We start from the raw sequence: 14,886 nt of genomic DNA, 5'->3' as shown, positions 1-14,886 counted from the left end.
TTAAGAAGTCCAAAGTGATCGGACTTCCCATCATCTCCTATGTGGCTTAGCTTTAGTTTCTTGAGGTAGCCACTCAGAACTTCTTTTGTCCTCGACCACTCCTTGGAGTTGGCACTGCACATGAAGGTGCAGATTTTCACCAATGTTGATTGTCTGATGGTCTCCAACATTGTCATTACCGAGTGCTGTTTCTCCCTTTGCATTCCTTGATGAGACTTGTTGATGCAGTTTTTGCAAGTAAGGCATTTGTTTCAACCATAACATTCACTGAACTCTCTCCATCGGATCGCATTTTCTTCTTCTCTGGCATAGCAGTCATCTTGGTGGCTGAATCATTTGCTTTAAGTGACTTTGACGCTGGCAATATATTGGAAATGCTAAATCTACTGTCACTAGACTGTCTGACATGAGAATTTCTGTATCCATGTGTTGGGTTTTGCCGATACAACAGTATCTGTGCCACGTTCACTTTGTGTTTCAATGAATGAATCTTCGGTTAAAATCTCCTGCTGTTTGTCAACCTTAACAATTTTAGTTGTGGGCAATGCAAACTCGTCTTCGGTCTCTACTGCAATTGAAGAGGTTGCCTGGTTCAGTGCATCATCAGAAGTAACAGTGGATGTGGTTCTTTGCCTCTTTCTAGAATGCATTTTATTTCGCAACACTAATCAGATAATAATTATAATATTTCATAAATTAAATATATTAAATATCTTTTTTATTATAAATTCTAACAAGACAATCAAAGACTTCATGTTTCATAGCAATGACAACAAGTGCACTGCAGCACACAGAACGTACACATTTTGTTGACTGGGTTACGTTTCATTTGTTTTTATTATAAATATAATTTTTGTAAGGTATCTAAACCATGTTCCACTTTAAAAGCGCGTCATAAAATAAAAGGTATCTTCTAAGCATATTCCACTTTATATGAACCGACAAATATATCACTCCAAAGTATTTTATTATGGGATAAAATAAAATAAATAAGTACATGAAAGTATTTTGAAGGGATTATGGGATAGAATGAGCATGATTCATAATAACTGAGAAAAAAATAATAAAATATATTAAAAATAAAGTTATCTGAAATTTAAAAAAAGGCTGATTAACTGGAAAAAAAATGTTTGCAGACGGTAATCAGTAATAAATAGTTCATTTGATTTCAATTTCGTTTAGTTTGAAATCATTAATTAAAAAAATAAATATAAATAAATCAAAAAATAATTTCCAAATTATCATTTTTATAAATTCAGATAATAATTATAATATCTCATTAATTGAATAATATTAAATATAATTTTATTTTTATCATAAATACTGACAAAATAAACAAAGACTCTTCTGTTTTAGTTTGGAAATTAACGATATCATAATTTTATTTTTCTCCTCATTTTCTATATATTTTTTATATATGCATCATAAATTTATGCTTAACTTTTCATCTTATATGAAAGACTCAAATTGCTTTTAGGAAAATGATTTAAATTGCATGCCATAATATTATTGAATTAATATTGTTGCTTTACGGTATAACAAACTTAATTAGAATAAAAATTATATATTTACTAAGATCAATATCGTGCCTGATAAATTCATTGGGACATTAACTAATAAGCTAAGCAAAAAAACTTAATTAATGTTAGATTTAAACTCTGTCAACCCATTAACATTGGATTTAAGCTCCGTTAGATTGAAGCTCTGCCGAAGCAATTTTTTAAATTCACATAAAATAATTACTTTTATATTTGATGGTAAAAATAGCTTTATTCTCATTAAAAAGTTATTTTAAATTTATAAGAAATAATTATTCATAAAAAAGAGTTTGCAGACTTGACAATGAAATTATTCAAAATAAAAAAAAGATAAAAATAAAAATGAAACAGAGGTGCGTAATGAACACGCATAGATGTCAATTAGTCATGGGCCAAAGAGTTGTTGAGAAGTCTACATCATGGGAGACTTGATGCATAGACTTGATCATTTGTAACCAAGAGACACCATTTCCTACACTAAAAAGAATATTCCTTAGACTGTCAATTAGTCATGAGCCAAAGAGTTGTTGAGAAGTCTACATCATGGGAGACTTGATGCATAGACTTGACGTGTCAATTAGTCCTTAATTCACCATAGTCCGCTCCTTTCCTAGTTTGCCTACCTAACATTTCCAACAAGAAACAGAGAAGAACAATGGCCGGAGGAGGCTTCCTGTCTTCCATGTTCACCACGATGGTAGCCAAGCTGCATAGCTTGGCTTCACCGTCAACAACATCTTCTTCTTCATCGCCACGCAGAAATATTGAACAAGAGATGAGTAAGCTGACAGAGACGATGAGGAGAATCCAAGCCAAACTTGATGACTCAGAGGAGGAGAATCATGTAAAAAGTCACTCGGAGAAGCTTTGGCTCAGCGAGCTCAAAGATGTTGCCTATGATGCCGAAGACGTAGTAGAAGAGTACGAGTACGAGGTGCTGCGTTCCAAACAACTACATGAGAGCAACAGTGGAACACATGATCAGGTACGCGATTCTTCAGTGATTAATGTTGTGAATACCTCAATTACTTTTTTGATTACTTTTTTGATTTTGCCGTTGTTTCCAGTTTAATTTTATATGTTGTAAACTAGATGATAACAAGATCCTGTGCATGAATCTTTTGGAATTCATACTGTAATCTATAATTTCGATGTTTAGATTCATGATTATAAACCCAACAGGATGAACTTGCAAATAAAGCTGCGGAGATAAGGAAAAGGTTTGATGAGATTACCAAAGAGTGGAAACTCCTAACGTTGCCTAAGAACGCTGGAAAGAGAAAGAGAAGCCCCTCGCCACCCCTAGTTGGGAACCGAGAAACAAGCTCTTTAGTAGTTGAATCAGATGTTCTTGGAAGAGAAGAGGAAAAGGATATGCTGGTTGAATGGCTGCTGTCAGAGGATGATACAACAGAGAATGGAGTTTCTGTCATTGCTGTAATTGGGATGGGGGGACTGGGAAAGACAACACTAGCTCAGCTTGTCTATAATGATTCAAGAGTGAAAAGCTATTTCAATTTAAGAGGATGGGTCTGTGTATCTGAAAATTTTCATGTTGCTAGTTTGACAGAAAAGATCCTACAATCATTTACAAAAGTGAAAGTTCATGAAGAACTAGATGGGCTCCAACATGCACTACAAGAGAATTTGCAGGGGAAAAAGTTTTTGCTGATATTGGATGATGTTTGGAATGATGAATTCACTCTCTGGGATGAATTAAGAAAGCCCTTATTATCAGCTCAAGTGGGTAAAGTTATAGTGACCACTAGGAATCAACCAGTTGCTAGAATTATGGAGACAAGAAGTCCTCTCGACTTGAATTGCTTACCATTTGATGTATGCTGGCCATTGTTCAAGAGAGTCGCTTTGGGAGGAGCAGATAAGAGCCTACAACCACATCTTGAAGACGTTGGTAGGAAGATAGTAGACAAGTGCAAAGGCTTACCTTTGGCTGTGAAGGTGCTTGGAGGTGCTCTCAGAAACAAAGAAGATATAGATTCATGGGAGGAGATACTAGAGAATGAGATGTGGGAATCAGAAGAAACAAATAATGGAGTTTTACCAGCACTTCGAATATCATATGATTGCATGCCGATCCAACTTAAAAGATGCTTCCAATACCTGTCCTTATTTCCCAAAGACACAGTTTAGATTCAGAAGAAATAGTCCGATTATGGATGTCACAAGGTCTTCTTCCTCTTGATGAAGATGATGGAGATAAGAGAGCAGAGGACACGGGCAGAAATTATATAAAGAGATTGGCTGAGAGGTCAATGTTAAATCTTGACAGGGAATTTTTTTCAATGCATGATCTTGTTCACGATCTTGCACAATATATAGCTCGGGATGAATGCCTCTGTGTGATGGATAACAAATTTGACACAAAGAAATTACAAAAGATTCGACATTTGTACGTGAGCATAGAAGATCCTCATCTACTAAAACATCTGGAGACAATAAAAGATCTTCAACAACCAAAACTGATGCGGACACTTTTTATTAGAGCACGAGACAAATCATGGGGGAGACCTTTAATTTCAAGACAAGACAAAATTTTTGGGGTCCTTGACGATCTTTTCCAAAAATTAAAATATATACGAGCACTCCATTTAAGCCAGATGAACATCACAGAGCTACCAGATTCATTGGGCAACCTCAAACTACTTCGTTACCTTTCTATAAGAGATTGTGCAATACAGAGTCTTCCGGAGTTCATATACAACCTTTACAACTTACAAACTCTGGATCTGACATATACAAATATTTCTGTACTCCCAAGACAGATTGGAAGTTTGATAAACCTACGTCATCTTTTGCTTCCTTTTCTAGGTCCCTTTCTTCCATCTGGAATTGGAAAGTTGACCAACTTGCAAACACTCACCTCCTTCAACGTCAGTTGTGGAAAAGAGCATTGCGACATAGGAGAATTGAATAGTTTGATGAAACTTGGAGGGCATATCTCCATTAGTATTTCAACATTGGTGAACACATTTTCAAACTCCAAATTGCCTCTGAAGACAAAAAAGTATCTTGATTCTTTGAAGTTATATTGGTCTGATGCTTTTGAGTGTTCCAAAAAAGATGGAAAGAATGCAGAGTGGCAGCTTGAGTACTTGGAACCGCATGTCAATCTCAAGACCCTTGAAATATTGTTTATCCGGGTGTCAGATTTGTTGGATGGGTGGGCGATTCATCCTTCACTAAGTTGACCTCTTTGAGTCTATCTGGTTGTAACAATTGCAATAAACTTCCACCGTTGGGTCAACTTCCTTCTCTGGAAATGCTTCTGATACAAAGGATGGATGGCGTTCAACATGTGGGACGTGAATTTTGCTCCATGCTAATGGCATCTCCATCTTCTTCCCAAAACAAAATTGCATTTCCCTCTCTAAAACACTTGGAATTTATCTATATGCCAAATTGGAAAGGGTGGGATGGAGTGGAGATTGGTGACTTCCCCAGTCTCCATGTTATTAAAATTATTGAATGTTCAAAGCTGATCAAGATTCCTCAGTGGCCCCTTTTGTCTTCTGTTAAAGAAATGACATTAGGTAATTGTGGTGCACTTGATGTTCCAAATTTGCATTTGACAGTTGTTGTAGGATTAAAAAATCTCACCTCCTTGAATTCTTTAATTATAGGACATTGCCCTAATCTTGAGTTCAAGCAGTTACCAGCCACCCTCCAACAACTGAACATCAACAGGTGTCCTTTGTTTAAGAAGGGGCTCAAAGAACAACAGCATATACCAAATGTCTTGGTAAATGGGTAAAAGCATACGCCCTCTCTTTTCAATATACAAATACTCATTTTGATAAATCATAAGGTTATTCATATGCATCATTGCCTTTCATTTTGTGTGTCGATGATGTCAAGGGAGAGGGAGAGGAGATGGAGACAGAAGAGCTTATGGAGTTACAAGATTCAACTGATGAAGAGGATGACAATAGCGATGATGATAGCATGGATGAATGATCACAAGAAGGATGACAGAGCACAATGGCAGGCAGCAACATAGAAGGATGATTCTTGGCATTGAGAAAGGATTCTTATAGTGAGGATCCATCTTTTTTCTAATCATTTTTATTTTAATTGGAATATATGTTTAGGATGTACATATAAAATAAATTATGATATAACTTATTACATTATAAATTCCTCTTACTTTTTCTCTTAGTTTTGAAAAGTTTTCATTAGAAACAAATGATTGTTGAAGCATCATTTTTTTTAAATGAAAAGATATATTTGTTGGTATATATATATAACTAAATTGGTAATATCTTAAAATGTCCATTAACAATATTTAAATTTAATTGGTTTTTATTAATTTTTATTTAAATTATTTTCTCATTAAATATCATTTAAAATATTAAATAATTATAAATACAAATCTGAATAAAGAGATTATAAACGTGAATTTTGCTCAAGTTATTGTAAGCAAATCCAATAATCTCTAAATAATTATAGATGTGTATTATACCAAACTAAAACCTTAAATATTTGATAAGAAAATGTAGTAAGTATACTTTGACAGAGAGATTCAATGCTTGATTTAAAAGTATATGATGGTTGTTTATCCATGTCTTTGTGTACAATGTCTAATAAAATCAATGGTGATAGGGTAACCTTATAATAGCAGAGAGTCTGTTAATGTTTATGCCTAGGGTCCTAATTTTATTGGGGCTTGTGATTTTTAATTTTTTATATTATTTTTATTTCAATTTTTAAAAGAAAATATTCATTTTTATTTAAATTATTTTAATTTTATTTGTTGTAGATTTTTTATTACATATATTATTTTTTAAAACTTAATCAATTCTTTCCTTTTCCTACATTAATCTCTCCAAAACATATGCTCTCGTAGTTGTTGATGATTTCATATCCTTCTCCTCTTGTGCTCCACAATCTTTTTTGTTGGGATTACAATTAAAATCTCATATTAAAAATAAATGAAGAAGATCGTGAGTTTATAAAATGTAAAATATTTTTATTGATACGAGATTTTTTTTAGATAAAATTTAAAAATAAAATCATGAGAATTTAATTAAATTTAAAATGAACAATATCATACTATTGTGGAGATATATTAATTCTATTAATTTTAATATTTTACTTGATTCTTCATATTTTTTTAAATGAAAATTTTAGATTTTGCACATGAATCATTTTCATATATTTTTATTAATCAATAATATTTAATACGATACTTAGAGATTATTTTTTAATGTCCGACAATAATCTCTTACATAATTTTTGTTAAAACAATTTGGATAGATTATTTATCTAAGTGCTCATTTGAATTAATCAAAATAAAAATTAATATTTTTATTATATCCATGTAGATGATAGTCCAAATTTAAAAAAAAATAAATTATTTTTCATGAATAATTTATAAAATATTATTGACAATAATGTTAGATTAGGTTCGATAGAATTTTTTAAAAAAAATAAAATTAATAAAATTTTATTTGCATTCTATTTCAAGAAAGATTTAATAATTTAATAATTTTATCAATTGAAAAAAATTATTATGAAAGCTTAAATATAAAAATTTAATTAGTAATTTTATATCTAAAAAAAACTAAATTTTATATAAAAATTATTTTTTAATTTTTTATTTTTTAAAAAAATGTAAATCCGTTGATGCCGATCAAGTTCGTATGGAAAAAAGAGTGAGAGTGAAAATTTAAATATTTTAAAAATTATTAAAGGTTTTTTTTTTTTTTGTATAGAGCCTCATGAATAATTAAGTCGTCCTCAATGCTATTAAATTATCTCATGGGATCGATCAAAGTTGTATGAGTACCTAAAAAGGTTGACTAATTAAGTCTATCAAAATGACTTCCATATTTTAACTTCAAGATTAAAACTTATACCTTACCGGATAATGAATAACATCACTTGCATCCATAAAATAATTAACGTGTTGTGTTTCTATGCATGCTTAACAAAGACAATGTAAATGAGACAAACTTTTGTAGTTTCAATATCACAATTCACAGCTAGGGGTACCTTTGGGATATGGTTAAGTTGATTATTACGAAATAGATTTACTGAAATGGGTCGAATTTCGATGAAGTGAGGTAATATTTTCCTTCGTAGTGGTCAACTGTAATTTTGATTTACCTTCTCACAGATGGTCGTGGGGTTGATCGTGTAAGACTGTTGAGGTGACAAATTTTATCTTTTACTGAAATATCACAATTAGAGGTGGCAATTTAGATAGACAATTATAAGTTGTATCTTATTGACTCAGAACTCATTTAATCTAAACTCGATCCTAATCTATTTATAGTAAGCACTTTAAAATATTTTTAAATCATACACAAACGGTTTATAAGTGAGTTTGCTCATTTACGTCTGATTTATTTAAACGGATTAGATGGGTTATAAATGACTCATGTGACATAATCAAACAAAATTCCATTGTTTAGTTCCATTAAAAAATAAATATTTTTAAATAAAATTATTGTAATTATATAAAATATAATAAAATCTATATTGTTTTTTATTATAATAGATATATTATTACATGATATATTTGTTGGAAATGTGAATGAAAACAATGAAATGAAAAGATGGAGAAGACTCTCATATGAAGGAGTTTTAGTCCCACATTGATAGTTGAGAGATAACTTGGTTGGTTTATAATGTATCACAAGCATTAATGTATCACATGGGGAGAGCCTCTCTCTCATGCGTGGGTGTATAGGGGGTGTAAATCCAGGGCCCAAATTGCATTACTTGCAAGGTGACTCATGTGCGAGCGGGACCTACACGTGTTGAATGTATGATCGGTTAGGACATAATTGACCCAAGCGGATCAACCAACATTTGTCATCTTGTTCTTTTTTTTAACGTATAAATTAATGGACGAGTTAATTACCTGGCGTTGAAACGGTCGAGTATTATTACTGACGTTTCAAATTAAGCTATTAATCCTTCAATTATACCATTAATTGAAAATTAATGGGAGATATATTATAAAAGGGGAAGCAATGTGAGAAAGAAATCATCTCATTTTCTTTTCTCTGCTTCCCTTTCCTCTGCTTCCCCTCTCCGATTATAGTCTTTGGGTGTAATTAGTTCGTCGGAAACGATCTGTGCTTGATCGTTTTACCGGTGTTGTCGTTGTATCCTGGGAAATAGTCAGTCGTCCATCACCTTCGAAAGCACTTAAGAGGGGACGAATCTATTTTAAGGATACTATGTTGAACGCAAACCTCGACATCATCTAGTCGGCCATTCGATGTCTAGGCACTCGGCGTCTTGGCACTCGACATCTTGGCAGTCGGCGACTTGGCCACTCGGCGTCTTGGCCACCCGGCGTCTGGGTCATTTGGCGTCTTGGCAGTCAGCCACTCAACACTCGACGTCTCGGCCACTCGGCATCTCAGTACTCGGCGTCTTGACAGTCGCCGTCTCGGCCTCTCAGCCCTCTCGGCATAGATTGTCCAACAAAACTTAAAACAGAATCCGTATCTGTTGCGATGACGGTGGACCAAGTTGAGAGGACGGTAGCAGATCCTACTACTCAATAGGTGCAAGTAACGACTCCTACTGTAACGATTGGGTCAGTCTCAATCAATCATGCCGAGAAGTCGGAGAAATTCATAGGATTGAATTTAAGAGGTGGCAGCAGAAAATGCTTTTCTACTTGACCACTCTTAATCTGGTTAGGTTCTTAACAGAAGAACCACCAAGGTGCTTGAAGGTACTTTGGATGCCTAAACCTTCAATGATGTGGAGGCTTGGACACACTCGGAGTTTCTTTGCAGAAACTATATCCGTAACTGTTTGGCAGATGCGTTGTATAATGTATACTGCACAAAGAAGTCGGCTAAGGAATTATGGGAATCCTTAGACCGAAAATACAGAATAGAGGATGCGGGGGCCAAAAAATTTGTTGTTGGCCAGTTCCTGGACTTTAAAATGGTGGACTCCAAGACGGTGATCAGCTAAGTCCATAAGCTTCAAGTGATCCTACACGAGATTCACTCAGAAGACATGGTGTTGAGTAAGACCTTCCAGGTGACAGCAATCATAAAGAAGCTCCCTTCTGGTTGGAAGGACTTCAAGAATTATTTAAAGCACAAAAGAAAGGAATATCGAGGAGCTCATCGTCTAACTCCGGATTGAGGATGACAACAGGAGCTCAGACAAACGATCATTCACTCAGTCAGTGGTCAGAGCCAATGTTGTCAAACATGGCGAGGGATCAAAACGGAAGAAGTCAAAGTCTTCCAAGATGAAGCCTAAATGAGGCATTAGCAAAAAGAAATTTACAGGGAAATGCTTTAATTGTGACCGTGTTGGTCATAAATCGTCACAAATCTTTGGACTGCAGAAAGCCAAAGAAGAAGCAAGAGGCTAATATGAGCGAGGGACCGGATATGGATCTTTGCGCCGTCATTTTTGAAGTGAACCTCATCGGTTCGAACCCACGACAGTGGTGGATTGATACAGGAGCCACCGAACATGTGTGCTGCAACAAGGAACTTCTCCACGACTTTGAAGAAGTTAAAGATGGAGATAAACTGTATATGGGGAATTCAGCAACCTCGGAGATCAAGGGCCGTGGAAAAGTGGTGCTGAAGATGACTTCGGGCAAGGACTTAACCCTGAACAAAGTGTTGTATGTTCTGGAGGTTCGGAAGAATCTGGTGTCCGGATCACTCTCAAGCAAGTATGATTTTTGCAATGTATTTGAGTCAGACAGGGTAGTGTTGTCCAAAAATAGAATGTTTGTAGGGAAGGGGTATGAAAATGATGAGCTTTTTAAACTTAGTGTAATGACCATTGGGCCTAAAATGAATAAAAATGAAAGTTCTTTCTTTTATATACTTGAGTCATCTGTGTTCTGACATAGTACACTAGGTCATGTTAATTACAATTTGATGTGAAGATTAATTAACATATAAAACATTTCGACATTCTTACTTGACCCGAAACAAAAATGTAAGACTTATATTGAAGCGAAGATGATAAGGTCATCTTTTCAATATATTAAAAGAAACACAGAGCCACTCGATTTAATCCATACAAACGTGTGCGACCTAAAAGGGGTTCTAACACATGGTGGAAATAAATATTTTATTACTTTTATAGATGATAATATAAAATTCTGTTATGTGTATTTTCTAAAAAGTAATGATGATATTATAGAAAAATTTATTCTCTATAAAACTGAGATTGAAAATCATCTTAATAAGAAGATATTCGAAATAATTGAGAATATAAATATGTTTCATCATTCGCTGAGTTTTATGTTGAACATGGAATCAGGCATGAAACATACTCAGTTATATATTATACTAATTTTGACTAAAATTATTTATAACAACTTTAAGCACTACTGTTATATATTATACTAATTTTGACTAAAATTAATAATTTTGAATAAATATATTATAATGATATTGAAGCAAATTTAATCAAGTTAAAGTGATTTTATTCAAATTAAAATAATTTTAATTAAATAAAAAAATTGATATAATAATGCCCAATGTATAGTAATTTTAATTAAATAAAAATTATTTTAGTTAAAATTATTATAATGGATAAAAGGGATGAAGTATTATTTATATTTTGAAATTTTTAATATTTTAAAAATTTGTCACAATAAATTGTGATAATGTTGTGAAAATAAGCAGTATTTTAAAATTTTTATCCTAGATTGAATGGATGATTGTGATTGAATGTGTGATTGTGATTGAACGGAAAATTCCCAATTTATACGGGAATATGTTGTGATAAGTAGCATCACTTAAATTTATTTCGCGTAAAAAACAAATATAAATTCCAACTTAAAAAATACATAAAATCCTCAAATTAGCCCTCATAATCCAAATTAAATCGCCATTTTCTGTGATTTATCATTTGTCTGTCTAACTGAGACCGAGTCAAAATTAATGCTGACTCAGTTTTCGTTTGATTTGCGTGCGCGGCGTGCGATCCAGGAGAAAAAGGGCCGCGACGCTGGCTTTTAGAACCCTAGCGCCCAACTTGTGTTGGAGTTCGCGAGGTTTGAATTTTTTTTTCCAGTCTAGGGCGAAATCGCTTATTCAAGACACTGATCCATGGGCGGAAGTGAAGTATCTCTTTGTGCCAATTGTTCTTCTCCGCTCCATGGGCAAACAAGGGCCGTGATTCAAGGTTCGCTGCGGGATGAATCGGAAGAAGGAGCTCTGTAGGAATTTTCAGCGCGGAAGGTAAATTCAACTTTCGCGCTTTCATGATTGCTACGCATTTTCTCTTCCCTTTTTTGGACCAGCTGTTATCTATCTTAAGAATCAGAATCCTGCTTGTCAATGAAAGTCAAGGTTTTGCCTGCTCTTCTTTGATTTTTTTTTTTCTTCTTAAAGCCTTTTTATTTGCCAGTTAACTTCCTATGATTTTACTAGGCATTTTGCATAAACTCAATGGGACCAAATAGGTAGGAAAAAACATGTCTTGACAATGATGACGATTTAATTACCCATGAGCACATGAATTTGGATGAGAATTTAAGTTTTTTTTATTAATAATCATAGAAATCATTGATAAGTTACAAGCAAGGTGGATCAGCAATTTACGGCATTATATCCATAATTCTTCCGTAACATTGCAGCTATCTTGGTCTTTCACGTACTTGTCTCTAATTTGTTGGTGTTGTTTATTCAGTTCATGTAAATGTTAATTGGTTAAAATTCACCAGCCACTTAACTAATACTGATTTTTTTTCAGTTGCCAATATGGATCTCGTTGCAAATTTCTTGATACCACTCAACAAGAGGCAAAACCTAATCCCTACGGTTTTGGCAACCAGAGTACCATACACTTTCCAAAATATTACCCAGCCACAAAAGCCAAATCCTTATTCTGAGGTTTATCAATGATTGTAACATTATTAAGTACACTATTATTAAGTACACGGTAATCCACACACATTCATCAATTTTTGTCTTTCTTTTATACAAGTGGCACTAGAGAGGAATATGGACTTACACATGGGTGAATGATACAGCTTGAAGCATCTCCTGTATAATTTACTCCTTTTGAATGTAGGAATAGCGATAAGACCTAACATTTGTTGTGCACTCTCTAGTATTAGAGATATACGATGATCATGTGAACGTGGTGGAGAAAGTCCCTTTGGCTCAGCAAATATCTTAGCAAATTTTGAAAAAAAATATCTCTAATTCTTGGGAAGTATATGATGTATCGCTAGGTTCCTTTTTGATGAAGAATTGCATGAAAAAAATGTAGCAATCTTTCTTTAATAATCACTCTATATGATGATTACTAATTGGTGTGATAGTATCTTGTCTCTTACCATTGATGCAAACTTCTTTTCCTTAATCTTGGAAACACATTGTTAGGTAAGAAAATTCTAACATTAGCACACTTTCCTAGACTTGTAAGTGATCTTCCATCTACCACTTGGACATCAATTGTAGATGTCCCAAAGTTGAGTCTAGAAAAGTACTAGTATTCCCTGAGTCTATAACTATATTGTTTTTTAATGAATTCTTTTACCTTCATCGTTTGGGAAGTTTATAGTCCTTTTAAGACATGGACTGATATTGCCAAAGAGTCATCTTGAATTTTGTCTGAATTTTCTTATATTTCACCTTCAATGAAATCATCTTCTTTTTCAGAATTCTCTATTAGTTCAATTATCAATATTTTTTTTTGCTTACATTGATTACCACAGTGTAACTTTTCATCACAATACCAACGTAATCCTTTTGTCATTCGTTCCTTGATCTCTTCATTTGCTAGTTTGCAGAGTGTTGAAGAATGAGATGTGTTTCCATGATGTCACTTAAATCATCCTTGGTACGATTGTTGTCTGTCCAATCGCCCTAAACCCTTTATTTTACTTTATTTCTTGAAAAACATGCAAATTTGTAAAATCAACAATATTGTCATTTAAGTAAAATAAAGGGCTAAAACAAAAAAAACTCCCTCTTTATGTTTTCAAGCCCAATCGAAATTGTTTCAAATAAAGATGGAATTGAGTCGGCATGAAAAGAAATTTCGTACCTTTTGCGATAACTATTCAACATGATCATCAAAGAAAGAGAAAACCGAGTTTCAATACCAAAAAGATTGAAAAGAAATAAAATATTTTATGGATTTTATAATTTTCAAGGTGGTATTAATTTGTTGAGGTACAAGGGAGGAGAGAAAAAATCGGATGCCCAATGGCATTTGACGATTGAGAGAAATAGACTAGTCAAATTTAAAATTTAATTTTCTCTATATAAATCTTCTTTTTAAGAGAGATTTTCTCTTGATTCTTAAAATAAAATAAAGAAATTTACACATCTTATAAATTTAAAAACAAATAAGTCTTTGAAAGTTTTAACTATAAAAAAATGCATATTTGTAGACAATTATTAGTCATAAATGGTTAATTTGTTTCAATTGTATTTGGTTTGAAGCCATTAATTAAAAAATACATATAAATCAAAAACTTATTTCCAAATTATCATTTTTATGTAATCAGATAATAATTATAATATTTCATAAATTAAATACAATTTTATTTTTATCATAAATTTTGACAACGACTACAATGCAATAAAGAGAACGTACATTTTGTTTCTGACCTAGGTTTCATTTGTTTTTATTATAAATGTAATTTTTGTAAAAAAAAAGTAAAGGTGCTTTTTTTTTTATAGAATGGTGTGAGTTTGTGCGGTCTTCTCTTTAGCAATTATAAGTGGGCATTTAGTTTGATTTTTTTTATTTTTTATTTTTTATTTTTCTATTTTCTGATCTAGTTTTAATAAAACAGAAAATGTGTTTGGTATGATATACTATTTTCTATTTCCTAGAAAAGAAAATTGAAAAATACATTTGATTTGTTAATATGAAAAATTATAAATCAAATAATTTTTTTAATAAAAGATATTTTAAAATAGTTTGGAACGTTCAATATAATTAGATTAATTGACCACGTCTATACGAGTATCGACTGAACTAATTTATTATTTAGTTGGTCTAATTAAATTATTAAAACAATCGATTATGTTATAGGAAGAAATATGAAATTGATAAGTAAAGTTATTTTCGAAATAGATTAATAAATAATTATTTTATTTTGAATTTAAAATAATTATTTCATATGAATAGATATTTCATGATAAAATTTTCTATTAAATAATTAGATATAAAGTAACAAAGTTCAGAGTTGCTGTAGCAGGAGAGAAGCTTCTCTTGGAGCTCCGCCGCGTCAACCTGTAAGCCCACGTACCTTAGTGTGTAATGTATTACCACAACATAAGTGTAAGATACCGAAAAATATAAACTGGTTCACTAGGGATTAGTTCAGTTTGGGTTTGGTTCAACCGGTTCGGCT

General features: G+C 32.7%; 1 pseudogene; it reads left to right on the top strand.

Annotated features, from left to right (window-relative positions):
* The first annotated feature begins 2,172 nt into the window (after positions 1–2,172).
* Positions 2,173–5,642, top strand: LOC141815602 (putative disease resistance protein RGA3; annotated as a pseudogene).
* Positions 5,643–14,886: the final 9,244 nt, after the last annotated feature.

Source organism: Curcuma longa, chromosome 21 (assembly GCF_044706935.1).
Source record: "Curcuma longa cultivar G26 ecotype Majalengka, Jawa Barat chromosome 21, ITB_CL_G26_1.1, whole genome shotgun sequence".
Lineage (NCBI taxonomy): Eukaryota > Viridiplantae > Streptophyta > Magnoliopsida > Zingiberales > Zingiberaceae > Curcuma > Curcuma longa.
Note: the sequence above shows the minus strand (reverse complement) of the source record. Positions and strands in the feature narration are given on the sequence as shown.